Below are 9,253 nucleotides of genomic sequence, written 5' to 3'. Positions count from 1 at the left end.
ATTCTTCCTTGTGCTTTGGCTCCTCTACGTTCCAGTGCAATCTTCAGAGTTTCTTCTGACGTCCATTTTGGTCTTTTCTTCCTCTTCTGTCTTGAAATATAAGTTAAAGGAGAAAACTAACAGGTGCTCCATGCGTAGATGAAGTATGTTATCCTTTTTTTTCTTTTGAGGGACGTTATTCTTTTATGTTTGTGTAGTTCTTACAACTTACAAGCTATTTGCCCACCATTTATTATATATTGTCTTAATCAGAATATGTGTACTATATTTAGTTCTCCAGTTTACAGATATAGAAGCTAAGTGCTAGAGAAATTTCATTATTTGAGGTCACAAATAGTGGGAGAAATTGATGCAGAGGAAAAGGTCATATTATTCGCAATGTCTACTAAATCCTATACCACATCCTCTGTTGTATAAGACTTGTGAAGGTTAGAGTTCACTTACTCTCTATAGGGAATGAGGTATGAGTGATGACTTTCTGGTTGTGCGGAAATACTTAGGAGTTATGGGATGGCTCTTTCTGCAACCTCATGAATATGTTCTCAATTATAATTCACAAAATTGATGGCTGTATGCAATGATTTATAAGAAACATCTGCTTATAAGTGGATGTTAGAAATTAAAGTTTTAAGTTATACCTAAAGAAACAGAACTAAACATACAGAATAATTGGAGGAAAGAATATATAGGATAGATGATGTAATTTAGGAGAATATTTATTTTCTATCAATGATGAAAAATACTAATTAGCCTCATTAACTAGTAAATGTTATTAGTTCAGACTCTAATTAATAAAGAGTTTTAATTACAATCAGACTGATATTTAACTGGTTGTATTGATCTAGTTTTTAATTAGAAACATGCTTGTTTCAAATAAAGAAAAGAGTATCTTCTTTTAAAAAATAATAACTTTGAGTTGCTTTGTTTCACTTCATATTAAAAAAGCTCAAGAAGATAGATATCTCTTAGAAAATAAAGACTCATAATTTTATATGTACTCAATCTATTACTGGAGCTCTTCACATTTTCATATTCTTTACTATCAGGATTGCACTCCCATGGAGAGTTTTATGGCTCCCATGGAAAAGGGGTTTTTCCCCCTATTAAGTGGTATAAGATAACATTACAACTTCATTTTGTTTTGCAAAATGAAGATAATATTTGATTATCTGAAACAGAGAATAAATCTTTTGAACAATGTAAGAGGCATTATTTTTGTTTTCATTTTCGTGAATAGTGAGAGAAATACAAGCATCTTCTTAGTTGGATGAAAAATGATTTGTACTCTAGAAATGGATTTTGGACCATTTCCAAAATGATAAATATGCTGTGGAATAAGGGAACAGAATAATAAGCAAATGCACAATCACACTGGACAAAAAAATCTCCCCCAGATGATTGGGAAATTGTTTAATAACCTGGAGATTGATAGACAGTTTTCCTTTAGCACCAATGATTATTTATTTTGCTCTATTGATGAAGAATGAGTATCATAGTTAAGCCCGGTTAAGTATTCTTTTCCTCAGGCACCAAACTCTACTCTATAGGCAGCCTAAGAACTTTATGCAGTGAAGTGAACTATGAATGTCTACTCACCACACAATTGGGCTAAAATTCTGCTATGTCTGCAGAGTTTATTTTACTCTGCCTACTAACATTACTTTTTGGTTCAGGGCAATGTTCCTATATTAAGTTATTATATAAAACCTGTACACTGCTTTGTTGGTAATCAGAACTTATGTGACCTGGAAGAACAAAGTGGGCCTGCTAATGTTTAGTGGTTCATTACATTTTACTTCAGAAAGAAAAAGTGATTTGGAGATGCTTGCTTATCTCTTTCTTGACAGGTAAAGCCTTAGAATGTTATCTGAGAGAAACTGTTGCTAACTAACCTAACTAACCCCATCTAGTAAATAATAGAAACAATTCTAAGAACTACATAAAATGGTGTGGTAAATGATGTTTTAAACATAGGTGTTGGTAAGTAAAATTATAATTTTATATAGATTTATTTTAAATTAAATTAGCTTAATTAGGCTTAGAATTACATTGATAAAATTTTGTGATATATTAAAAAAATCTAAATGCTCTTCACCTTAGCTTTCAGAACATCAAAAAGCAAACATCTTTATGGTCTTACTTCTTGGCATTCTTGATCATCTGTGTGATAATTGCCCATTCTCTCTAAAAGACTTGTCAATGTTATAGGACAAATGTTGTTGTTGTTGTTGTATGTGCCGTTGAGTCGCTTGCGACTCATAGTGACCCTATACAACAGCTCTAAACTCTGCTCTGTCCTGTGTCAATCTCACTGTCTCCGACACACTCATCCCGATTGCCCCAGTCACCGAATCAATCCATCTCCCAGAGGACCTTCCCCTCCTGTGCTTACCCTCCATCCTCCCAAGCATGATGTCCCTCTCCAAGGACCGGTCCCTCCTTATAACATGACCAATGTTGTCAGACGAAGCCTCAGAATCCTTGCCTCCAAGGAGCAGCTCGGTTTAACCCTCTCCAGAATGAATCTGTTTTCTTAGCAGTCCATAGCACTCTCAGCACTCTTCTCAAACACCAAAGCTCAAATTATCAATTCTCCTTCTATCGTTCCTGGTCATTGTCCAGCTCTCTGATGCATAACAAGTGATTGCAAAGACCATGGCCTTTACCAGATGCACCTTAGTCTCCAGAGACACACAGTTGCTCTTGAGTACTTTAGAGAGGTCTCTAACATAGGACAAATACAACGTGCTATTTATGTTGAGGACTCTGATTTGTTCTTTCAGTTATATGGATTTACAGTACATGCAGTTTGTGACTTACCTGAAAAAAAAAGTTATACAAATATACTTTTTGTTTGTTATATGCTCTTGAGTTAACATGGCAACCCTATAAACAATTACTCTGAACCCTGCCCTATCCTGAGCTAGCCTCACTGTCTCTGACACACCTGGCCCTTTTTGACACAGTCACTGTATCAATCAATCTCATCCAGGGTCTTCCTCTCCTGGACTGACCCTCTACCCTTTCAAGCATGTTGTTGTTATCCAAAGAGTGGTCCCTCATGGCAATATGTTCAAAGTAGGTAGAGTTTCAAAATATTTGCCTCCAAGGGACAACCTGGTTTCACCCTCTCCAGGTCAGTTTGTTTTCTTGAAAGTCCATGGTATAGTCAATATTCTGCTCCACAGCCACAGCTTAAAGACATCAATTCTTCTTCTGTCATCCTTAGTGATTGTTCAGCTCTCTAGGCATAACAAGCAATTGAGAAGACCATGGCCTACATCAGATGCATCAAAGTCTTTAGATTGTCATTGTTGATCTTTAGCACTCTAGAGAAATCTCATACAGCAGAGTTTCCCAAAGCAACTTGTCTTTTGATTTCCTGACTGCTGGTTATGAGAATGGTGATTATGGATCCAAGCAAGATGAAATTGTTAACAACCTCAATCTTGTCTTTATCTGTCATGATGCTCCCTATTGGCCCTGTGGTGAGAATCTTTATTATCTTGTGAAGACTGTAATCCTTGATCTTCTGCTGCAAATGCTTCGAGTTCACTTCATTTTAGGCAAGCAAGTTTACATACACACACACACACACACACACACACACACACATACTAATAATTCCATAGGGAAGTTTTTTTAATTTAAAATTTAAAACAGTTTCTGAAATAAAATAAAGTATGTTTTTGTTTTGGATGACAGAGTGCAGATACCTGTATTAGGAGTTATTTTGATTGGCAGTTCACTTCGAGTGAAGTACAACCTATAATGACTTTATAAGCCACAGACCTGAACCTGTTCTATCCTCGACCATCTTCATCATCTCTTTACATTGCTGTAGTCATTGTGTCAGTCTATCTTGTTGGAGTTGCTGACCCTTCATCTTTCCACATATGATGTCCCTTTCCAAGAATAGCTTCTTTTACAAATACTGCATAAAACCATTATTGTAGAACATGTATGAGGATCCAAGAGGGGAAAGGAGAGTGTTAAGGATAGGTGGGGTGGGCGATTAATCATAGGGTCGCACATTTTGACAGGAGGCGGGAGGGGCTGGTAAAGAAAATGGGAAAGATCCAATGTAAAAAATAATGTATGTGAACCTTGTGAGTAAACCAGCATAAAATACAAATTTCATTATTTTAAAAGAAGAATAGCTGCTGTTAGCAACATTCCAAAGTATGTGAGATGAAGCTTTGGCATCCTTGTCTTTAAGCAGCACTTTGGCTTCACTTTTCCCAAGACACATCTGTTTGTTCTTTTAGCAAACCATGGCATTCTCAATACTCTTCTCAAGCATCCTAGTTCAAAGACCTCAGTTTCTATCATCCTTATTCATTGTCCAGTTCTCAGATGTGTAGTAGGTGATTAAAAAGACCATAGCTTGAATCAGATGCACCTTAGTCTTCAAGCTGACATCACTTCACTGTTCTCAAGTATTTTGTAGAAGTCTATAGTAAGTAATATTTGAATGAGAAAGAAAAATATCAAGGAAGTTAATAGAGAAGCAATAAATTAGGAAAAGTTTCATGCAGGAGGATTTCTTTTTGAGATGGACAAAGAAAAAAATACATAGCTTGATAGCACAAACAAAAACCTAAGTGGTTAAAATTAGTGGTTACTGTGTAGCCTTAGGGAATAAGTAGTTTACTTCGTTGGGAGCATCACTCCTGGCCTATGTAATTTAAAACAAGTCCTCTGAACTCTTCTGACAATTTCCAAACCAAAACCAATAATTGCTGTTGAGTTGGAACGAACTTATAGTTGAGCTTCTTTGGACTTTCAAAAATTGTATGTAAGTGGCAAAGGAGAAGGTTGCTCATCTTTCTCCCAAGAAACATTTGATGGATTTGAACTATTTACCTTTGGTTTGACACCAAAACACTTTACCCACGAGGCCACAAGAAATTCCTGATCACTTTACAATTCCTATAAACTGATCACTTACAAACTTAAAGTCTCTGGAGATGGAACTGATTTTGTTTCTTTTCTTATGTGTGGGATTCTCTTGAACATAGGTTATCTATGAGAAAAGTGATCAAGAGATATGATTGGAATAATATGGGAGCCATACTGTGAAGTTTGAGATCTCCCATTCAATAATCTAGTATTAAGAACCACTGAAAATTCTTTACCGAGATGGCCATGTGAAAATAAACCTGGACACTAGTTTTACAGATACTATAGCTTTCCCTTCATTCTAAGAACTCATATCTTGTTGAGGTAAATTAGCACATGCATAGAGAGTTCTGGAGGACTAGTGGCAAGAAGCAGCACTACCAAAAGGATGTATTCAAATCTAGCAGCAGCTGTGTGGGAGAAAGATGGACAATCTCCTCCAGGGCAAGTAACTGCCTCTGAAAATCTACTTTAGAGTCAGCTATGGGTGAATTCTCATTTGATGGTACATAACAACAACAATGATAATTGAAGACAGAGTTTGATAAGTACTCATTTGATGGTACATAACAACAACAATGATAATTGAAGACAGAGTTTGATAAGTACATGGAGTAAAAGAGATACTCTTTCTGCATTTCAGGTGTGAGTCAAACATTGCCTTGTCTTCCTTCCTTAGACCTTACTCATCACCTGGATAATTGAGTAACAAGATATATAAAATTGTTATTAAAAATAATGTGTATTCTAAGTATTTATCTAAAATAGACTAGAAAATAAAAGATGTTCTAGGATGGAAACAAATTAGTGGCTATTATAAAAGTATAGGCAAGACACATTCTATTTCAAGTAGAAACTATGGAGAAAAAATTCTAATGAGAGGGAAATGATAATTTTTGCAGAAAAGATTGGATGGTACTGAAGTGGGGCTATTGATGGCTTAATTGAATTTTTTATGAAGAGCTGGAGAGTTCAATCTGAGCTTCATAGATTGTGAGTAAAAACTTGATGATTTGAGACAGGAAAAGTGAAAAGCAATCTTGTCAGTATGATGTCTGAGCATCTGAATGTTACAGATTAATTGTATAGTAAAAACCTAAAGAAATGAGATTTTAGGTTAAATCTCTCTGTATGTGTATTTTTTTATCTTTGAATGGATACATGGTTATATTTTCTAATAGCCATAACATAACCAGTCTGGAAGGGCAGCAGGAAAGGTGTTATGTGTTATAGATGAAGAAACTAAACTTAAAAGAAGTTGTGATTTCCCCAGAGTCACAGAGCTCATAACTGGTAGGCTTGCACTTGACCCGTGCTCTTATGATTTAACTTGGTTTCCTTATTTGTAAGCTCTAGATAATATCTATCTCACCTTGCCTGAGTGATCAAAGTTAAATGCATTACCACACATTTCATATGAAATTAATACTTTGTTTCTAATCACTAGTATATCATGCTATCTTTGTATTACATAAAGATTCATTTTAATAGCAAGAAGCAGTGTTGTAATACCGAAGGCATGCAGTTAGAATCTACCAGCTTCTCTGCGGGAGAGCTCGATTGATTAACTGCCTCTGAAAACCCACTGGAGGGTCAGCTATGGGTTGGTTCAGATTTGAGCGTACACAACAACAACAACATCTTAAAAGCAATTGCTCTTTCACAATTGGTTTTAGAATTCTGTAATATATCCATCTGGATAAAGTTGTGCTGGGTTTTTTTTTGTCTTGAACATGCGGTAAATAATTTTGTTTTCTTGGTTTATCAATATTAACTATTGATTATTCCCCTCAGCATTGCTTACAATGAGAATAAAAAATCTCCCTGTAATGCCATGTTCATATCTTGACTCTGCTATATTTTGAAATGTTATTGATAGTGACTGATATTCTCTTCATAATTTATTTTAATTAACATAGTACTGAAGTATGTTGCTCTTTTTTGGTTTCCTTCCTTGTTATCAACATACTAATATATTTAAAATTTTATTTTTACATTTTCATTTGTGGAGCTTTATAAAGCATAGCTATTGTGTCATCTTTGAGTTCTGGGCAAGTACCTAGGATGAGTCATCGAAATTCTGATTTATGTAACATGTTTCTAAAGAACTGGAAAGAAAAGGCCACTATAAATGCACTAGAGATGAGGTGAAAGTTGTTCTAAAAGGGTAAATATTATTTTCAATGTTATGCTATTTGATAGTCCATCTAAGTGAAACAATAGTATCATAGTATCATATTACTTTTTAAAAAATATCTAACTTCCTTGACTTAATTTCACACTTATGAGAGAAGGGTACATAGATTCAACGTATTTAACAACGACAAAAAGAATTATTGGTTATTTACTTCATCTGACATACTTTGGACATGTTGCAAGGTGGAAACAGTCCTTAGAGAGAGACTTCATGCTTGGGAGGGTGGAAGGATGGCAAAAGAGAGGAAGACCCTGGATAAGATGGATTGATTCAGTGACTGGGGTATTTGGGGTGGGGGTTTCAGAGACAATAAGATAGGCACGAGATAGAGCAGAGATTAGAGCTATTGTACATAGGATCTAAGGTGACTCGACAACACATAACAACAACAACAACAACAACAACTTTCTATGTATCAGACACTGAGCCAGTCATTTATTTATTATAATGACAATAATGAAAACAACACTAACAGTAATAATCACAACTCCTTATATAGTTATTTATGGAATTAATTTTATGAAATGTGTTGTTGCTGTTAGGTATTGTCGAGTCGAGTATGACCCATCGTGATACTATGAACAACAAATCTGAACCCTGTCCTATCCTGTGCTATCCTCACACTTCCTTAACCCATTGCAATAGTCATCGTATCATTCCACCTAGTTGAAGGTCTTCCTCTCCTTTTCCAGCTCTCTAGATTTTCGAGAATCATGTCCCTCTCTAAGGAATAGCCCCTCCTAGCAATATATCCCAAGCAAGTGACGTGAAGCCTTATCACCCATGCCTCAAAAAATCACTTTGGCTGCACCTTCTCCAAGACGTATTTGTTTGTTCTGTAGGCAGTCCAGGGGATGTTTAGGGCTCTGCTCCAACACGACAGCTCCAAGGCATTAATTCTTTTGTCATTCTTATTCATTTTCCAGCTCTCAAATGCATAGTAAATTATTAGAAAGACCATGGCTTGAATCAGATTCACCTTAGTCCTCAAATTGACATCATTATTCCTCAATAATTTGGAGAAGTACCTAACTGCAGATTTTTAAACCATCAATGAGACTCTCAGATGAAGACATGTTACACTTGTGGCATTAGGAATAAACAAGTCTCCAGAAATTGATAAAAGAGTAATGGAGGCCATTCAAAAACCTGGCCAACCAACTGGAAGAAAGCAATATTTGTGTCTACTAAAAATAGATATATCTTCCAATAGCATTTAAAATGATTAAGTAATATGATTAATATTCCATATAAGTGAAATATTGCATAAGATTATTTTTTTAAAAGCCCCCAAAAATACATCTGAAGCAATACATTGACAGCTGCCAGAAATTCAACTTAAAGTCAGACAATATTATGGAAAAATGAATATCAATATTTATGTCAGATTTGGCTAAAAGATAAAAATACAAAAATATTTTATATTTTCTTGTGTATTGAGTATCCAAAGGCATCTGATTCTATGGATAATAATAAATTATGAATAGCATTGAGAAAATTAAGAATTCCAGAACCCTTAATTGAACTCACGTGGAACCTATATTTAGACAAAAAAGTAGTTGTTTGAAAAAGGAAGGAGGTCATCTAAAATTAGGGAAGACGATAATTTCATCATACCTGCTAAATACGTGTGCTGAGCAGATAATTTGAGAGTGAGGCTACCTGAAGAGTCGATCATTAGATATGGAGGAATTAATAAAAAAATCAGCAATATGCAAAGGATACAACTTTGCCTACTGAAAGGGAAGTATATTTAAAGGTGCAGTTGGAATCCACCAGGTGATCCATGGTGAAAAAAAAAAAAAGACGCACAATTTCTTCCTGGATGATTAACTTTCTCTAAAAACCCATTGGTAGGCCTGCTGTGGATTTACTCCCATTCAACAATACACTATAACAACTGAGAGCAAAGAGTATAGCCTTCAAAGAGTATGGATTGCATTTTAACATAAGAAAAGAAAAATTGTCACAATATCATAATAAATAAATAAATAAAAGACTGAAGTTGAAATTTTTCCCCCACTGGTTTACTGAGGAGGACCTGAAGTGCTTGCTGCAGAGGGTCAAGGACTGCAACCTCCAATATGGATTGAGGCTCAATGTCAAGAAGACAGATACTCACCCATGGGCCAATTGGCAGCATCAGGATGGATG

The sequence above is a fragment of the Elephantulus edwardii genome, unplaced genomic scaffold, assembly GCF_000299155.1.
Source record: "Elephantulus edwardii isolate Elephantulus edwardi_28Jun2011 unplaced genomic scaffold, EleEdw1.0 scaffold00002, whole genome shotgun sequence".
NCBI lineage: Eukaryota > Metazoa > Chordata > Mammalia > Macroscelidea > Macroscelididae > Elephantulus > Elephantulus edwardii.
Note: the sequence above shows the minus strand (reverse complement) of the source record.